The sequence below is a fragment of the Kogia breviceps genome, chromosome 15 (genome assembly GCF_026419965.1).
Source record: "Kogia breviceps isolate mKogBre1 chromosome 15, mKogBre1 haplotype 1, whole genome shotgun sequence".
Taxonomy (NCBI): Eukaryota; Metazoa; Chordata; class Mammalia; order Artiodactyla; family Physeteridae; genus Kogia; species Kogia breviceps.
Genome location: NC_081324.1, coordinates 77,890,286 through 77,909,520, shown reverse-complemented (window position 1 = coordinate 77,909,520; position 19,235 = coordinate 77,890,286). Strand labels below are relative to the sequence as shown.

Sequence of the window (19,235 nt, the reverse complement as noted above, 5' to 3'; positions counted from 1 at the left end):
GTGGACCTCGAGTCAGACAGATCTGGGTTCAAGTCCTAGCTCTGCTACCTAAGAGCAGAATGCTTCTGGGCAGGGAGGGCTGTCTCCTCACCTGGAAGTGAGGTGTTGGCCACGATGCCGAGGCTCTCTGAGCCTCGTGAAACAGCAGTAATGATACAGGGTTGCTGTGACATGACATCATGTATTGAACATGCCCAGCCCAGTTCTTGGTGTTCCAGGATGGCACTAAGTCCGTCTGCTTCACCTGCCTAAGCCTGATCCCTTGCCTTCTGGCCACAGCATCTGACTCTTTTCTGTAAAGATTTCGGGCTCACCTTACTCTCAAACACTGGAGGTGAGTTCGTGGCCCAGGACTGATCATGGAGAATCTCACACACCCCTGGCCATAGTGATTAGTTCCTGGATGTTCATGGAACCCAAGCTGAGATCATCAGAGCCAACTTCAGGGATGTTGGTGGAATTATTGGGATGGAGAAAATCTTTCTGCTGGGTTTCTAAGTGGTCAAATTTTAAACATGGTGATGGTGGTTGATCTCTTTATGTAAAGGAAGGAAGAATCTCCCTGAGAATAAAGCCAACACAGAAGAAAGCAAACAAACCGACAAACAGACTGTGTTCTGACCATTTGAGGCCCTTGATTCAGCCATGCCTGAAGCCAATCATCCCATGATCTTTCCAGTTATATGAGTCAATACATTCTTTTTTTGATTTAAGCCAGTCTGAGTTAGGTTCTATCTCTTGCAATCAGATGAATCCTAAGTATTACATAGCTCAGTACATATCTTTTTGTATTTGAATTTACTTGTGGCCTCATCCAGAACCAAGAGGTATGCAGATGACTGCTCACTGCCACCTCCAGGAGTGAGAGACTCTGAAGATTCTCTATGTTCTGGCGTGCTGATTTCCTTTGGGCCTCTCTTGCAGCTAGGGAGGCAATATAGTGTAGAAAAAAGGAAGGAGTTTTAGGGTAAAACAGATTGAGCTCAAATCTCTTCTTCATCATTTACTAGCTCAGAGACCTTGGGCGAGTAACTTATTCCCTGTGATCCTCTGTCTTTTCACCTGTGGAATGGGATAATACTACTACTTGTGAGTTGCAGTGTGTATGGGTACTAGATTCTAAAGCCAGGGTGAAGGCAAAAACATACCTGAAAATCTGATAGACTGCCCTCCCCCTGAAGGCTTGAGAAGCGTTGTTCTAGAATCACACTTAGCGCAGACAGCTATTCATCACAGGAAAGGCTCCCAGGACTGGAGACTGCAGATGAGCAGGTCCATATATTCCATTTCCATGCTTCCTGTGTGGCAAGTCCACATGTGGACAAGACGGGGGGCATTGTCCACACGCTTTCAATGAGCATTTCTCTCTCTTATTTTTGGCCAACGGTGTGTGGCTGAATTGGTGAAAGTCAACGCTCGCAGGGTGTACCAGTCCTGCTTCTGCCTCATAGAGTTGCTGCGAGCATCCGAGAGGCCCTTGTGTAGAATGGGCTTTGCACAGAGCGAGCCCTTAGGCGTCAGACTTGGTACTTGTATGATTTTCACATGTAGCGCAAACCTTGTGCACAGTAAGTGTTCAGCATGGGTCTGCCGAACTGCCTTAAATTCGGAACGAGAGCCCCCAGCCTTGTGGGGAGGAGGTGACAGTTCCAAGGGAGTCTCGACACGCATGGTTCTTGTCTGAACTCGCAGCTCTGACAGGGCCTCTCACCACCACCTGCCTCAGTAGCTGTCGCCCCTCTTGTGCTTTTCCAAGCCCTCAGCCCCAGCACATGGAACATGGGATCAGTTTGCTTGGAGACCACACTCTGGCCCCCAGCCCCAGCTCCTGCCCTTGACCCTCATCCAGTTCCTTTATCTCTTGGAGCCTCAGTTTCCTCCCAGTTAAAACAGGGATCCTAACCCCCAGCTCTTCACGAGGTCATCTGTCGGAACTTACTTAAGTGCACCAGACTTACACCTGGGCACCACAGACCTGAGATTCAGTCTGTGGGCTTGTTTTTTTTTTTGGCCTATATATTTTCTCTTAAATATTTGAATTACATATTTTCTGGTATTTTAAACTGAGGGGCAATTTACATAATATGAAATTATCCATTTTTAAGTGAACAATTCAGCGGCATTCAGTACAGTCACAATCTTGTGCAACTGCCGCCTTGATTTAGTTCTAAAAAACTTTCATCACCCAAAAGGAAGTCCAATACCCATTATTCATTTGTCCCCATTCCCCTCTCCCCCCAGCCCCTGGCAACCAGTAATCTGCTTTCTGTCTCTATAGACTTGCCTATATTGGACACTGTGTATAAATGGAATCATACACTATGTGACCATTTGTATCTGGCTTCTTTCATTTAGCATCATGTTCTTGAGGTTCATGCATGTTGTAGCCTCTGTCAGTACCTCATTCCTTTTTATGGGCAAATGATATTCCATTGTACGGATAGACCACATTTTGTTTATGCACTTAGCCATTCATGGACTTTGGGTTGTTTCTACCTTTTGGCTCTTTGTGAATAATGCTGCTGTGAACATGCTTGTAGATGAGCTAGTTTGAGCACCTGCTTCCAGTTCTTTTGGGCACATAACGAGGAGTGGAATTGCTGGGTCACATGGTAATTCTATGTTTAACTTTTTGAGAAACCACCACTTTGTTTTCCACAGTGTCTGGGCCACTTTTTATTCCCACCACCAAAGTATGAGTGTTCCAATTTCTCCACATCCTCCCCAACACTTGTTACTTCCCATTTTATTTCTTTTATGATAGCATCCTAGTTGGTGTGATGTGGTACTTCAATACAGTTAGATTAGATAGTAGAAGGTAAAAGGAAAAGATTTCACATGAAAATCCAGAGCAACAGCTTCTCTTGAGAAAGAGTTGTCAACACTGAGACTGCATTCGGGAGAAGGCAGGCATTGTCTGAAGCTCAGTGGCAGCTGCCCCTTCAGCTGGGGTGTCCCTTCCGGGTCCTCCACAGGTCCCAGCCCGCCCTAGCGCTCCCCCAACTCTGAGTCAGCTGCTGCTTCTCATCACACTCCACTGCTCTTTCCCTTAAAGAAGAAACCGGCACCCATGTCTCCATCAAAAGTGAGGAAAAAGAGACTTGGAGAGCCCTGTGGTTTTGAAGTAGAGGAAGACCCGCAATTCTCTGTGGAAGTGTTTCATATGCGCCTGCGTCATTTACTCATTTCTGCCACCTGGTCCCCGTGGGCATCTGAGCAGGTGACACAGCCACAGCTAGCTCTGTCCGCTGTCCTTCCTTAGGAGTGGGGGGCGGACAGAGAGATGGCACGGGGACTGTGCCCTTCTCCCAGGCTGACGCACCCAGGCCAGCCTGGGTCTTCCTGGGCTCACACACATGTGGTCCTTCTGCCTGGAACTTTCTGTCCTGCTCTTCCCCACCCAGCACAACTCTGGTCCTTCTCCACGTCTTAGCGTAAGTGCTATTTTCTCCACAGAGTCTTCCCTGCTGCTCCAGAGCACGTCAGGTGTCTCTGCTGTGTGTCCTTGCAAGACCCTGGACTCCCCCCAGGTCCTCAGCACAATTATCACTCATCTATCCCTTACAGGATTTCTTCCCTCTTTGTAAAATGTGGACCCCGATGCACACATGCATAGAATCACATGTCCTGGTTTAGGCCACAGGCCCAGCGCTTGTCCATCCCAGACCCGCCTCGTGCCTGCCTTCATCTAGGGCTGCCACTCTCCCTGCTTCCCGCGGGCAGCGACTCCAGTGTGCACAACATCAACTTTCCAACCCACTTTCCAGTGCTTATGAAACATGCATAATGTTGTTCTTCGGGCGTGTGTGTTTTAAACTTATGTCACTGGGGTTGTATCATAAATCTCAGTCTAGTTCCTACTTTTTTCATCTCGGGCTATGTTTTTAAGATCTATCCATGGTCATATATGCAAATCCAGTGTATTATTTCTGCCTGATGCGTATTATTCCATGATCTGCATTTATCGGATGTGGTTTATCTATTTCGCCTCTCATGGACAGGTAGGTCACCTCTGGCTCCTTGCTGTGACAAACCTGGCCTCCACCAACATCCTCATGTGTGTCTCCTTGTCATCCGAGGCAGGGGTGTCTCTAGGATACACACCTGGGAGAGGCACTGCTGTTTCATAGATTGTTATGGGTTGAACTGAGTAACCCCCGCAAAGGTACGTTTGAAATCCTAACCAAGAGTACCTCAGGATGTGACCTTGTTTGGAAACAAGGTTGCTGCAGGTGTAATTAGCTAAGATGAGGTCATATTGGAGTAGGCTGGACCCTTAATGCAGTACGACTGGTGTCCTTATAAGAAGAGGGAAAACAATGTGAGAAGACAAAGGCAGGAATTCAAATAATGTAGCTGCAAGCCAAGGAGCGCCAAGGATTGGCGGCCACCGTCAGAAACTAGGACGAGGCAAAGAAGGGTTCTACCCAGAGTGTAAGTGGCCGTGCGACCTGCTGACGTGCAGCCAGGTCTGCGTTCGTAAGCTTCTCGGAGCATCTGGGACTTAGAACTTTCTCTTGATGATGAGTACTGGTAATTTGGGTCACTCTCATTTACAAACACACTACATCCATCCATTCATCCATCCATCCACTGTCTGTACATCCACCGATCGTCTGTCCGTTCTTCCATCCATCTATCCATCCATCCATTTATTTCTCCATCCATCCATCCATCCATCCATTATCTATACATCTACCTGTCATCCATTCATCCACCTATTTATCTATTATCCATCCCTCCCTCCCTCCCTCCCTTCATCTATCCATCTATCCATCATCCATCCATCCTCTCATACCACAGATTTTTACTGGGTGCCTGCTCAGTTCTGGATTCACAGTAACGAACAAGACAAACAGTTCTTTGCCCTCATGGAACTCATCATTAGTGGGGAAGACAGACATTAAACTGACAATTATTTAGATACAGATGTGATAAGCTCTGTAAAGGACAAATATAGTGCCTGTGAGAGCAGAGAATTGGGGGCCTTGGCAAAGCCTGGGGGTCATGGAAGACTTCACTGCAAAGGTGACATTGAAGCTGAGGCCTGAAGGATGGGTAGGGATTGGCCAGAGGAAACATGGGCAGGAAGGGCCTCCCACACAGAGAACAGGTGTGCATAGTTTGAGATTGGAAAGCATTTGGTGCTTGTAAAGAAGTAAAAGAAGGTCAGCATAGCTGGAGTGGAGGGAGGGTGGGAAAATGCCTGAGATGTGGCTCAACAATTGGCTGGGCCAGTATCCCTGAGTGTCCCCTGGGGACTTGTGCATGGCGGGGAAGAGCCCCACAGTAGATTAGGAGTAGGAATTACTTTCGTCCACATGGCTCACTTCAAAGCCAGCTCCCTTAGTTGCTGACTAAGAAATGGGCTTAAGGATATCCACTCCATAAAAGAGGTGAGCAATAAAACAGTACTCCAGAAATGCCTCAAGGCACCTAGGAAAAAACAAAACAATTGCATAAATCCACTCATTTTTGCCATTATTTTAAAAATCCCACAAGTTAGTAACACACACAGCAAAAACAAAGGAAATGGCTACCCTTAGCATTTACCTGGTTCTGGTCTTTCTTGGGGACTAAAATATGCTTTTAGAGGCTTGTCTCATTTATCCTAGAGCAGGACTATGAAGTGATAAAGGGTGGATCATTACAGATGAGGCAGCGAGGGAGTTGAGAGGTTAAGTTACCTGCTAAGGTCATGCCACGAGACGGGGAAAGAGGTTGGGGAAGAAGACAGGCTTCCTGCCTCGCCTCTCGGTCCATTGCCAGACCCCTTACAGCCAGACCAGGGAGAAATTGCTTCTCTCCATAAGTGGGAATACCACTGAGAGCTAGATCCACAGAATGGAGAAGAGCACTTGACCTGGAGTCTTGTTACAGGCATGGTCTGTGGTGCAGACTGTGAAAACTATCAGGGAGCCGTCATATTTCCATTTCTCTTGGGCTGCTCCTGTCCAGAGAGAGAGAGAGAAAGGGAGACCCAGTCAAGGCTGGAAGAGCCGGCCTGCAACACATCCACTCAGGGCTGTCAATACTTGGGTTTTATGGACACCCAGATTCAGAGGCAATAGCTTAGTGCCTCTTCATCGATTTAACTATCATTTCAGGTCCATAGCTCACAGCTAGAAACCAGCCTGCATAAAACCTCACATTATGGTGCTTCTCTTCTTCTTAAGGACACTACATTCCATTAGGAAAGCCAAACTCTTAGAGGCAGGCTTGATGGATGAGCCTGACGTTATTATCTCGCTGAACAATTACAGGGCCAACCTCTTAGAGGGGGACTCCCCAGTACACACGTAGGATTTGGTCGACGAGATGTGCGGAATGCGGGGAAGGGCTGGGAAGACAGAGGGCAGCCAGCAAGCCCAGGCACTCAACCCTTTAGTGGGCGTCCAAGTTTACTTGCAGAAGTCCTTAGGGAATTGTGCTTCAGAGAGAGACCTTTCTTCTGACCTAATTTCAGAGTCCAAACAATGAAAATTAATTACTGAACAAGTATGGATTAAGTGCCTGCTCCATCTCGATCCTGGGCTAGACAGCAGGGCCATTTGGAAGCTTTAGGCTGTGGTGTGGTCTGAATGTTCTCGGCATCCCCCTCAACAGGCTGCCCCGGGCCTTCCCTGCCTGTTTGATCCAGGTTGGTACTGGAGACGAAACCTACGTGTTATCTGTGGTCTGGCAGTTCAGAGAGTGGTCAAGCGAGGCCCTTTGATAAGGTGGAATAGGCGAGGCTTTGAAGGACAGGCAGAATAGAGTTGAGGGGTTTGGGGTGTCTGGTAAGGCAGTATTTTGAGACAGACCAGTTTTCATCCATTTCCATCTTCCATCCATGGACATCTTAGCTGATCTGGGACATTGGTGAGGCCACTTCAGGGCAGGCTTGTAGACATCTGCCTTGCAGCCACACACCAGAGCACACACATGGAGCACGCACACACACAAACACACACACAGTATATCTATTCTGGGCATGCTCATTAGCAGCTAACTTTAATCTTCTTTAACGCTTGCATCTCAAATCCCAAATACTTTAGTGTGTGCTGTCTATGAACACACACCAAAAATAGTTCTGGGTAGATAAACACTGAGCCAAGAGGCTGTCTGATTGCAGTTTGAGTCGCGTGAAGTCACTGCCTCCCAGATCGCTTCAGTGCAGCCGAGGAAGGAATCTTAACACAGAATATCAATAGATAACTAACCTGAACCGCACCTCCTCCCACCCGCTGCGGCCAGCAACGCATGCAGCTCACCCCACCCCCTGTGGGAAAGCTGAGATGCTCTGTCCCTAGGCCTTCGGCAAGATGTGTCTGCTTGAGGGTCTGACCACGTGGCTGAAACTCACTGTTTCTTGCGCCCAATTCACCCCCTGCATTGCACACCTAGTTGCAAGATGCAGCAGCTCTTGCAATTAGGTGTGCAATGGCTGCAAACCTGCATCGTTGAAAGAGTTGATGAATGTCAGTGAAAAGGAGAAGTTGACGGTGACTTTCTGCCATCTGCCTCTTTGCTTCCGCATTGCCAAGTACCTGACGCTGGCTGCTGACTTGATATATTCATCGTTATAAGGATTTGAAAGTTCAGAAAAAAATTACAGGAGTATGTAGACTTGTCCCCGTCCACCACCCACAAAAGGAAGGACCCAGTGTCATTTTGTAGTGGGTGAATGCTGGCCCCTCCGCAAAAGTTATGTCCATATCCTGACCACCCAGAACCTGTGAATGTGACTTTAGAAAAAGTGTCTTTGCAGATGTAATTAAATTAAGGATCTTGAAATGAGATAATCCCGGATTTATCTGGGTTGGCCCTAAATCCAATGACAAATGTTCTCACGAGACACACAGAGGACAGACCCACAGGCAAAGGCCATGTGAAGACAGACGTAGGAAGTGGAGTTGTGTGGCCACAAGCGCAGGAATGCTAACAGCCACCAGAAACTGGAAGAGGCAAGGAGCAAAAATCTTCCCTGGAGCCTCTGGAGGGAGCACAGCCTTACTGCCACCTTGATTTTGGACTTCTGGCCTCCAGAACTGTGAGAGAATAAATTCTTATTGTTTTAGGCCATGAAGTTTATGGTGATTTGTTTTGGCAGCCCTAGGAAACTCATACACATTTCTTACTGCATTAATGGAAAAGTGGGCCAAGTTTAAAAATAAAATAAAATAAAAATAATGGAGAAGCCAATAGGATTTAAATAACAAGTTGCATTTATGGGGCACTTACACACCAGGTTCCCGCTCAAATTAGAGTGACAGAACTGAGTTTGTACCTGGCAAGGTCAGCCCCAGAGCTCATGCTTTTAGCCAGCCAGCTACCCTATACTTCTGGAAAAGAGTGGGAGCTGTATTTGGAAAGGGAGATGGGAGGGGAAATGAGAAAAGTTAAGATATGAAAGAGAGTTGGGGAGAATTTGAGAGAGATGTGGGGGCCAGGTGCTGTGGAGGAGAAGTACAAAAGTTCCAAAGTTTTGCTTTACGTTATAAATAGGATTTTTTTGGTGTTCCCTGAGAAATTTGGTAAAGATTTAAATTGCTCTCCAGTTAATTTTTTTTTTTTTTTTAAGAAAAAATTTTTACATGACATCATGACGAGACTTGCTTATGTGTTACCTGTGTTTTATACAGGATACTTTTTCACTCGTTTGACATTTCTTTATTCCCTGTGCTCTAGCTTATCTGCCAAAATCTGTGTTAGGTGCTGGGCAGACGTGCAGGTAAATGAGAACCAGACCCTGCCCTGGGGTGCTCAGCTCATGAGGTGGGCAGGGTCCGGCAGACGAAGGTCCTTGAGTTTGGACATCATTCTGTGGGCAGTAGGGATTTTACGCAGGGGACGAAATTGCGAGAGAGTGAGAACTGGCTCTGTGTTCCCCAGGCCGCTGTGAATCCCTGCCCCCTCTGACCTTTAGCAGCTGGTGACTAAGTGGATAGACTGATAAACTTGCTAGACTACTGAGGACTAAAGAGTTTCCCATTAAGGTGACACCATCGGATTTTAACTTTTTTATTTTTTGGCTGAGCCTCGCAGCTTGTGGGCTCTTAGCTCCCTGATCAGTGATTGAACCCAGGCCCTCGGCGGTGGAAGTGGGGAGTCCTAGCCACCGGACCGCCAGGGAAGTCCCAACACCATCAGATTTTAAAAGTTTTTTTTTTCTCTAGACTTTTTTAGTACGGGGTGGGGAGGGAATGGGAAATGGGGCATGGAGTGATGGTGACTGACTTTCTTCAAATCTTATTGCCTTGGTGGCCCCTACTGAACCCAGTTGTAAGCTTGGTCCTGGCTTTCAGAAAATATTTGCCTTGACAATACGGACAAAATCAGTTTCTGTTCATCTTTGCGATTACATGGGAGTCACATGGGAGGTGATAGTACAGCTCTACAGTTAATAGAATTCAGACTATGATCAGAAATTAACCTTGCAAGCCCTTGGAGAGACATTACATTGGAGGCTGTCATGGTTTCTTGCAGTCAGTCCAGCATAGCTGGGTTTCTACGGCATTGGAGAAGGTTGTTGATTGCTCAGTTGAGCACCAGATGAAGCTGGCCAAATTTTAGAGGCTGTATTATATGAAAACAGCAGATATTTAAGCACTGGACTCATGCTCAGGGCTGAGAGGTGCTTGGAGCTGAGACTACTGCATGGACCACAGAGAAGACTGGCAGGTGAACCCTTGCCTGGCACTTACATGTATTTATTCTACATCTTTTCTCTCGTTATCATATTACTGTTATTATTACTATTCTGCTGAGTCCCTGTTGTTGGATGAATGTACAGAACACAACTGCATACATTGTAGGACTAGACTATAGTATAAATTTTTCTTAAAAGTTCTTGCCTTTCACTATGAGAGTTATCCTTTCTCAGAATAAATTTGGCCGGCTTAACTGTCCGTGTGGCTCTGCCGAGGGATTACAGTCTTCCAGCCTTCCAGCCAAGTTGGGTCTTGTCCACAGTGATCCAGAAGCCAATTTTCTGAATAAATCACAAAAATGCTCCAGAGTTGGTATATTTACCGAAAAGCTCATCTTCTCTTGCTATGCACACATAATAGTTGTGAATGTACTTTGCATTTTGCAGTATTTTATATAGTGTGGCATTTCCCAAAGCGTGGTCTGGGGAACACCAGGGTGGCGGGGTGTTCTGTGGAACAAGAGTTTCCTGGGCGGAATACGGTTGGAAACTACCTGCTTTTGGATGTGTATTCACATGTCAACTGAGTCTAAAGTAAAGACAGCTGGGTAACTTGGTTTAATGCAGCATTGGCCAAATTTGGTTGCCCACGGGGTCACCCTATGTGGTGCACTCTGGCAACCAGAAGCGTACGGGAGGAGCAGGGCCAGAGGGGGCCAGGCCCACCCTGGGTTTCTCAAGCCCTGCGGCAAAATTGAGTTGGAGGGTGGGAGACTAAGCTGGATGTTTTATACTGGCTAGACCTGAACGGGACTTGTTAATATTGGAAACTGGCCAGAAAGCTATAGGATATGCCCAGGACGCCACTAAGAGCTGGGAAAGGGAGATTTATAAGAATATGGCTGATAACTGTCTTTGGAGGAAAATTCAGCCCTTTTCTGTTTGTACCCATTGGGTTCAATAACCTGTTATAAAGAATAGGGTTGAGTAGCATCCCACCAAAATTCATGTCTACTTGGAGTCTTGAAATGTGACCCTATTAGGAAATAAGGTCTTTGCAGAGGTAATTAAGGTGATGATCATACTAGATCAGGGTGGGCCCTAAATCCAACAATGAGTGTCCTTGTAAGAGATGGAAAAGAGGCACACAGGGAGAAGGCCACGTGAAGACAGAGGCAGAAATTGGAGTGATGTGGCCACAAGCCAAGGAATGCCAGGAACCACCAGAAACTGGAAGAGGTGAGGAAGGATTCTCCCTAGAGCCTTTGGAGGGAGTGTGGCGTGGCCCTGCTGCCACCTTGACTTCAGACTTCTGGCCTCCAGATCTGTGGGAGAATAAGTTTCTGTTGTTTTGAGCCACCAAATTTGTATTCATTCATGATGGCAGCCCCAGGAAATTAATACAAGCCGATGCTAGTCTCACCCTCGGGTGGGACAGGATTCCCGCACAGCCTGAAACTGTGAATCAGATGCATCCCTGTGGATGAAGGTGTAATGGATACATGTGAACTCGAGACCTGCTAACTTCTGCACCAGCGGTGGATAATTAGTTAGAGGCTGCGTGACAATCTTGAGGGCTCCATGCAAACGTGGAGGAGGAGAGATTGCAGAGGAAAGGGGCAGTTTTAGGGACACTGAGGGATGATGGGGTACAGGGAGGGCAGGTGAATCCCATGAACTATGAGAGGTAAGTCAACTAGAAAAGATATAAGGAGCCTCTTGTTGGCAGACCTAAGAAAGAGTGACTCAATGAAAAGACACAGCTGGGAGGTGCTTCCAGGCTGGGTCTGCAGTGAGTTGCCATGTCTGGGACCTCAAAGGCCCAGGCAGCCCTTTTGCAATTAATCATTTGTGCCCAGGGTCAGCGTGACATTCCAGTGGACTTGGAGTTACTTCTCATACTGTCATTTAACCTTCCCAGAGCTCAAGTCTCTGCTGTGTGACCTTCAACTACTGGCTCCACCTCTCTTAGCCGGTTTTTTGACCTACCAAATGGGGGTAATAATAATTTGAACTTTATGGGGATTACGTGAGATAATGCACATGCAAGGCGCTCCACAAGTTCATGGCACATGGCAAATACTTGCTTTGTTAGTACTAGTACTAACTAGTTACTAGTTAGTTAGTTACTAGTTAGTTAGTTAGTTACTAGTTACTAGTTAGTTAGTACTAGTTAGTTACTAGTACTAACTAGTTAGTACTAGTACTAACTAAGTACTAACTAGTACTAACTAGTACTGTTACTGTTCCTGTTCATGACCTGTGATCCTACCTACCAGCTTTCACACACTGAGCACTTACTATGTGCCTGACAGCGCTGAGCACCTTACATGTTTTTAATTCTCACAACAACTTCAGGAGGAAGCAATTACAAGTCCTGTTGACCCTTGAACAATGCGGGTCCACTTACACAACCAATTTTTTTCAGTAAATACTACGGTACTACACAACCTGTAGTTGGTTGAACCCTCCGTGCGGAACCATGGATATGAGGGCCGCCTGTGAAGTAATATTCGGATTTTTTGACTGCGCAGGGGTCCATGCTGCTAACCTGTGCGACATTCAGGGGGCCTGGGGGAGGACAGGACATTGGTCAGTTTCAGATGGCAAAACCAGGATTCAAAGTCAAGGCCGACCACATGCAGAGTCCAGGCTGTTTAACTACTGCATCTGAGAGTACACCGGGTGATTTTATGTGCTACACCAGTGAAATTTTTACTTACAATAGTTATATATCTATTCTGTTTCCTATTAGAAAAATACAGGTTTCCTATTTACAGTAATGATTAAATTTTCCTTTTAAAATAAACATTCAGTGCTCACTGCGGCACCACGTATCCAAAAAATTGGAACATACAGAAAAGATTAAAAAGCCCCTGCGAAAGGATGACATGTAAATATGTGAAGTGTTTCATGTTTTTACAACATTATATGTCAATTATATCTAAATGAATGAATGAACAAATGAAGTAAACTTATTTAGCAGCACTATTTGCAATACCCTAAAGGTAGAAAGAGCTCAAATATCCATCAATAGATGAAAGAATAGACAAACTGTGGTGGATGTAGACAACAGAATATTATTTGGCCATAAAAAGGAAGGAGGCACTGACACGTGCTACAACATGGATGAACCTCAAAGACATGATGCTAAGTGAAAGGAGGCCGACACGAAAAGATCACATATTATATGATTCTACTTACGTGAAATGTCCAGAATTGGCAAATGCATAGGAACAGAAAGCAGATTCGTGGTTGTGAGGGGGTTTAGGGGAGGTGGGTATCGGGTTTTATGTTGGAGTGATGGAAATGTTTTGGAACTAGACGGAGGTCGTGGTTACACAGCACTGCGAATGTACTAAATGCTATTGAATTGTTCACTTTAAAACGGTTGCTTTTATGTTACGTCAATTTCACCTCAATAATTTAAAAATTAACTTAAGTTTAGCGAAGGAGATTAATTTCCTTAAAAATTAATTTATTTAAAGAAAAATATGAAGTAAATCATAGCACAGGGGGAGAGTGAAGGTGGTACTTGGAAAATATGGCACCGTGTTATGCGTTAAAAGCGCAAGGCATCTCCTTAAGGGCCAAGTCTGGCAGAGTCTGAGTCTTGCCCTCCTTTGTTTTATTTTCCCCCTGCAGCCAGCTCAGTGCTTAAGAAATACTTGTTGAGTTCAGCGCAGCCTGGCTTAGTTAATTGAGTTAAGGCGAGCTGAGTCGTACTGAATGCACCAGCTGGCTGGCCTGGAGGAGATCCAAGTTGAAGATGTTAAGAATCACACTGATTCAATAAGCGGCTGCAAGGTAGTCTAAGTAATGAGCCCACGCGCCTTTCCTTACCCACCTTCCCCGTGTTGCGCCGGCACCTTAGGAGCCTTCTCTTCCTGAAATCCCCCGTGTGTGTTTGCTGGAGACACCAGGCAAGAGAGTGTAGGAGACGAGGTAAAGGGACGTGGGGAATTTTCTGTCTGTGTACAAGTGCGGCTACAGCTACCTCTTCCTTGTCCCCACACTCAACACGCACCTCACGTAGCTACCTAACTGTCAGCTCGTGCTCTTGACTCTGACTGCCTGAGTTGGAAGCTGGCTGAGCACCTTGGAGAAATTAATTCATCTCTCTGCACGTTTGTCTCCTCACCTGTAAAACGAGGCTAATAATAGTACCTACTGTATGGGGTTCTTGGGAGGATTCGATGAAACAATACCTGTCAAGCGCTTAGCATACACTTTTGGGAACATTGTAAGCACTCAGAAAGGTTAGCTATGATGATTAGCAGTGACCAGCGTGGTAGAGAGGTGGGTTTGAAGTATGTGGCAGGGCTGGTGCCTGGAGACACGGGAGGACGAGCAGAGAAGTTGTTTGTAAACATCTTAAACAGAAGCACATGGCTCACTCATGTAAGTTCTTCCGGGATGTGATGTAAGCTCCCCGCACGAGGCAGGAGTAGCAGAATCTGGCTGTTTTTCTCCATTCTGGTAGGATTTTACCTACCGAGAGAGTCCCCAGTGGCTGCCTGTACCTGGAGAGCAGAGAGAAAGCCACACAAAGTTTCCCTCTTTCTGCTCTCCTCAGGGAAGCTGCTCCATTCTGCATTCTAGGCTAACCAGTCAGTGAAGTAGGGCAGAGGTGCATGTGGTAACCTCTTTCCCGGATCTCTGACCACCCCCCCGCCCCGCCCCGCAAGGCTGCACGTGGGAAGGGCAGGACATGGGAATCCCAAGGTGTGATTTCTCAGACTATGCATTTTGTTGCTGCTGCCCGCCTGGCCTTGGTCAGGCTCCTGCCTCTTTCTGGCTATTTTTCCTCATTTATGAATGAGGGAGAGGGCAAGGGTTGCAGAAAAATCACTGATTTTCAAGCTGTAAAAATATGAGGAGCTGTCTGATAAAATAAAATTGTTCAAGGGAACTGAATATACAAATGGACACAAGAGTTGCCACATGGTTGGGATAGGGGCGGGGGTCCTATATAGTCCCAGACGCTGAGCTTCCGTCACCCATCCTCCTTGCTTCCCTCTGCTGTCTTTCTCCCTCCAGCAGTGCCCAAGATGCATATTTTGAAAACTGCCAACTGGAATGAATTCATGGGGTGGGGCAGGGCTGGAGTCCCAGGGCTGGATAGAGCGTGAGGGGGTCCCAGAGGTAGTCTCCAGCAGCGTGGAGGAGGTGGAGGGCAGATCTATATGCAGGCTTGCCTGCCCATGTCACACTTGGCAGCGTGACATGGGAGTATAGGACACCATGGCTTTCTGCCCGCCCATCATCCATTCCTCCTGGTAGGAGCACCCTGATATTCTTTGGAGGAACCACTCACTCTCACTCCGCCCTTGTGGGTTAGCTAGCCTTCGGCAGTGAGCACTTGACGGGGCCCTGGGCGATCAGATTATTCCAGACCCCTTGCCCTGATCATTGGTTTAGCAATGGGCAGCTGAACCTATCAAAACCCACCAGACGTGACCCTCTGACTTTTACAGAGGCACGCAAGTGAAACCCTTGATTTGACTCTGCGACGATGTACAACAGGTGAAGAAAGCCAATCTCAAAATGAAGCCAAAACAGGGAAAAGCAGAGCTGAAGAGATGGGGAGAGGCGGATTCCTGAAGACTTAAAGGAAAGCCTAGATCCTGCAATGCCTGAAGTTAATATGGCCCTTGCTTCGCCGTTAAAAACTTCAATACGTTTTTGATCTGTCTTAAGTCCATTCAAGTTAGGAGTTTGTCCTTTTGCAACTGAAACCTCCCGACTACTACAGTGGGCAAGTTTTTCACCCCCCTTAAGTTTCAGTTTTCTCATCTACTAAGTGTCTCTAAAAATCCAGAAACCTCACCTTTAATGGGATCTGTAAACACATGTATTTTATCACAGCAGCAATAGCAAGACATTAGCAAGAGCGGTTAAGTATTTTGAATATTTATTAGTTCTAAGGAAAGCAAAACAAGAGTTGGTTAATATCAGTTCACTTTGTTCTCTATAGGGGGTGGGGGGAGCAAAAGACAAATAAATGTCCATTATAAATGGGAACGGAGAAAGCAGGAGCAGACCCCATATTAACGGGAAAATGCCAGGGGAATGCATGTGAGTCCTCAATTTTGGATTTTTTCAATTAGATGGTGGGGAAGAGGTCTGCAGGGGTCTAAGGCTCCTACAATTATTCAGGTAGGTCTGAGCCCCAGGGAGACCCCCCCCTAGTATAGGTAGGGCTGAGCCCCAGGGAGACCTCCCCCAGCCCCGCCCCACCCCGCCCAGGCTCTTGAGGCCAGGGAACATCTAGAGGAAGAGTTGAGAGGGATTTGTCTTGGAGCAGAAGGTTCAGAGGCCCGAGCTCTACAACTGTGGATGAGCTCCCAACAAGCCACCGCAGCTCATGGCCAATGCCATGCACGTGGCCAAACCTTCCCTGACAGACTCAGGCTAGCGTTTTGTGGCCCATAAGAGCTGTTTCTGGGGACTGCCTCTCAGAACGCTATTGTGGTCTGCTCAGGAACCTTTGAAATCAAAAGCCCCAAGCTCCCCTTGTCACTGCTGGCGCACATAAATACAACCAGGGGGGATTTCCCACGGAATTTTTTGCAACCACTCAAATGTTTCATTTCCCATTGTTTGCCAGCCCCTCTCCGAGCCTCAACTGTCAAAGCAGCAGCAAACACAGGCTGCTTTTCCCTCAGGACCCCACGCACGGCAGCTTGCTCCCCCTCCACATCGGGAAGCTGGCGTTGGCAGGATATGATGGGCTCGGCCAGGGAATAAGGTCTGTTAGTCGACTAGTGAAGCAAGTCGGCAGGGGGAATACCCGGCCCTCCCCAGCCCAGCCTGCTGGGGAGGCACAGCTCTGTGCCATCTCCCTGGTTATTCGTATAATCATGGCGACTAGTAATTATATTTATGGAAAGAAATCCCTTCCACAAATCCAAAGCACTTGGCCAAAATATACAATGCAGCTGTTAATTTTTTGCTTTTAAAATATGAACTTGAATCATTTTTTTTCCCTGACCCAGCATGTTTTAATGGAATCCTAAGTTTTATTCCATACATCAGTGCTTAGAAAGGACCATCTTTATTGATTGAAAACATCTGTTTTAGACAGGCAGTATGCTGGACATTTGGGGGACCCAAATACCATAAGGAGGTATAGAGATTTCAAAGCAACACTGGGTGGAGAGTGATAAATGGGAAGTTTATCCAGGGGATGTTGGTCTGAGGGGTGGGTAGGAAGCCAGGCAGACACATCTGTGATCTCTCACCAGCTGGCACTGAGCACACGTAGTATGCATAACCCGGGGCACCCACAAAGCTGATTCTGTGCGGGTCACGGGTAGTGAAGATACCTGTAAACATCCATTCACCAGGGCCCACCCTCTGCACCACAGAGGTTACCCTAGTAATGAATCTATTCATGTAGCCACGCATTCACTCATCCATTAAAGCCACGGATATTTACTGATTTCTTTAGGATGTGCCAATTTGAGGCTATACGCTGGGGACACAGAGATGACCAAAGTCAGCCTGGTGCCTTTCCTCTTAAAGTTTCCATCCCAGTGGGGCAGGCAGCCATTAAACAAGTACCTACGTAGAATAATAAAGAAATATAAATACAATAAGGAACAATCAAATACCCATGAGAGTCTGCGTGCTCCTCTTACTGATCTCCCACTCTGTGCCACATGCTGTGAGGGCCACAAATTTGAATCAGTGCCTGTGCCAGCAAACCCCAAAGACCAACCAGAACTCCTGACAGAAAGAGGCTGGACCGCAGTGACGGTGGCACTTTGCAGTTTACATGGCACTTTTTACACCATGGGCACTCTGGATCCTGCCAGCAGGACTGGGCTGGCTTGTTAAGGAGTTATTCCCTCCACTTCCCATGGGAGGAATCCGAGGCCTGGCGAGATGAAAGGACTGGCCTGCCTGGGGTCACACGGCTAGAAAGAAAGGCCAGGAATGCTACGCCTATTTTTACAATGACAGAAGCGGAAGCAGAGCAAAGTGGTCATTTTATTTTCCCAAAGTCACACTAAGACACACTGTGTGTCAGAGCAGAGGCAACATAAGTGCAAAATTCTACCTGGAAAGAGAACAGATCCTGAGACAGGTGAGTCTCAGAAAGTAGAGACTGAGGAAGATTATAACACAGGACATGAATTCCAACTCACATCTCTTCGAAAGGGACCTCTCCTCTCGGCCTCCCGATGGGTGGCTTTTAGTGTGGCCAGGGAGTGATCTGAAGTCACCAGAACTAACACTTAGCGACCCCTCTGATATCCCAGATATCACAGGATTCCTGCGAGGAGCATATTAAAACTCCCATTGTTCAGATGAGGAGGTTGAAACCCTGACCACACACAACTGGACAGTAGCAGAACCAGAATGTAAACTGTGGTCCCTCTGATACTGGGACCTGTAGAGCTTCTGATACCCAGAGCTGCCGCCCTCTGGGGGCCTAGGAGTCCTGGCAACAGGATGCTGGAGGAGGTGGCCTGCGGAGGCAGGGCCCAGGGCTTGAGGCTGCAGTGCTGCCCAGGAATGCAGCCTAGCCCGCCCACTTTTTAACACAGTGGCATCCCTGACAGACACCCTTGTCCCTTTCCTGTGCTGGCCTTCGTAACACAATAAATAAACCCCGAGAGAAACGTGACCTGAGCCAGGCAGTAAATGATGGCACTGTCAGTTGTACACGACTGTTGAAACAAACACAGACTGTAATCATCGTGCTGTACGGGGAGAAAGACATTTGGCAAATGAGATTCCATTTTCACATTGGTTTGTGCTGAGCATATAAATTTCCTGCGGGCCGGCCAGCGTTGGGGATGTGTAATTGATTGCCTGCGTTATAATAAACAAGCCGTGACAGGTGATCATTCATCATATTCCACTGAACGTTCCAGCACACCAGAAAACGGAGGAAGAGAGGGAACGCGCGAGCGAAGGCAGAGGAGAAGGAGGAGCCTGGGGGAGGGGAGAGGGTCGGAAAGACGGAGTATTCCCGACAGACAGAAAGCCAGGGAAGGGGCGGGGGAGAGAATCCGCAGAGCGGGCTCGGGGAAAGTGAAAGCAATTACTATAATTCTTTTGATTATCTAATTTGTTCTTTCTGGTCTTCGTTATGTGACCCTCCCCCCATCCCACTCCAACACAGGAGGTCCCCCTCGGGGACTTGGGAAGACACAGAAAATGCTCCTCCCAAGATTGAGGAGAGGAAGAGGAAAGGCGAGGTGGGGGAGGGGCCGCGTCTAGTTGTAACCGGAGTAGATATCGGGAAAACCTCGGGAGGGTGCTGCGTGTGTGTGTGTGTGTGTGTGTGTTCGGGAAAACCTCGGGAGGGTGCGTGTGTGCGTGTGTGTGTTCGGGAAAACCTCGGGAGGGTGTGTGTGTGTGTGGCGCGAGTGTGTGCGGGACTCAGCTTCGCCTTTTGCTCTGTGATGCCTCCAATCAGATGGATAGGAACCCGTTTTGTTTTAATTAAAAAAATTTAAAGCGTGTTTGAAAAATAAAGTGAAAAGTTCCTTTTATTGAAGGAAAAAACAGAATCCAAGTTGGCACCGGATCTGGTTCCAGAAGCCTGTCATGTGGGGCTGTCACTCCTCCCCCCTCGTCCCCCAACCCC

General features: G+C 47.3%; 1 protein-coding gene and 1 non-coding gene across 2 annotated transcripts in view; both read left to right on the top strand.

The window, feature by feature from the left end:
* MED13L (mediator complex subunit 13L) overlaps positions 1-19,235 on the top strand; it is a 628,245-nt gene that overhangs the window by 117,815 nt on the left and 491,195 nt on the right. The gene's annotated exons all lie outside the window — the stretch shown is intronic.
* On the top strand, positions 12,447-12,552 carry LOC131742997 (U6 spliceosomal RNA). Its single transcript, XR_009331655.1, has one exon. It is a non-coding gene; the product is annotated as a U6 spliceosomal RNA (small nuclear RNA).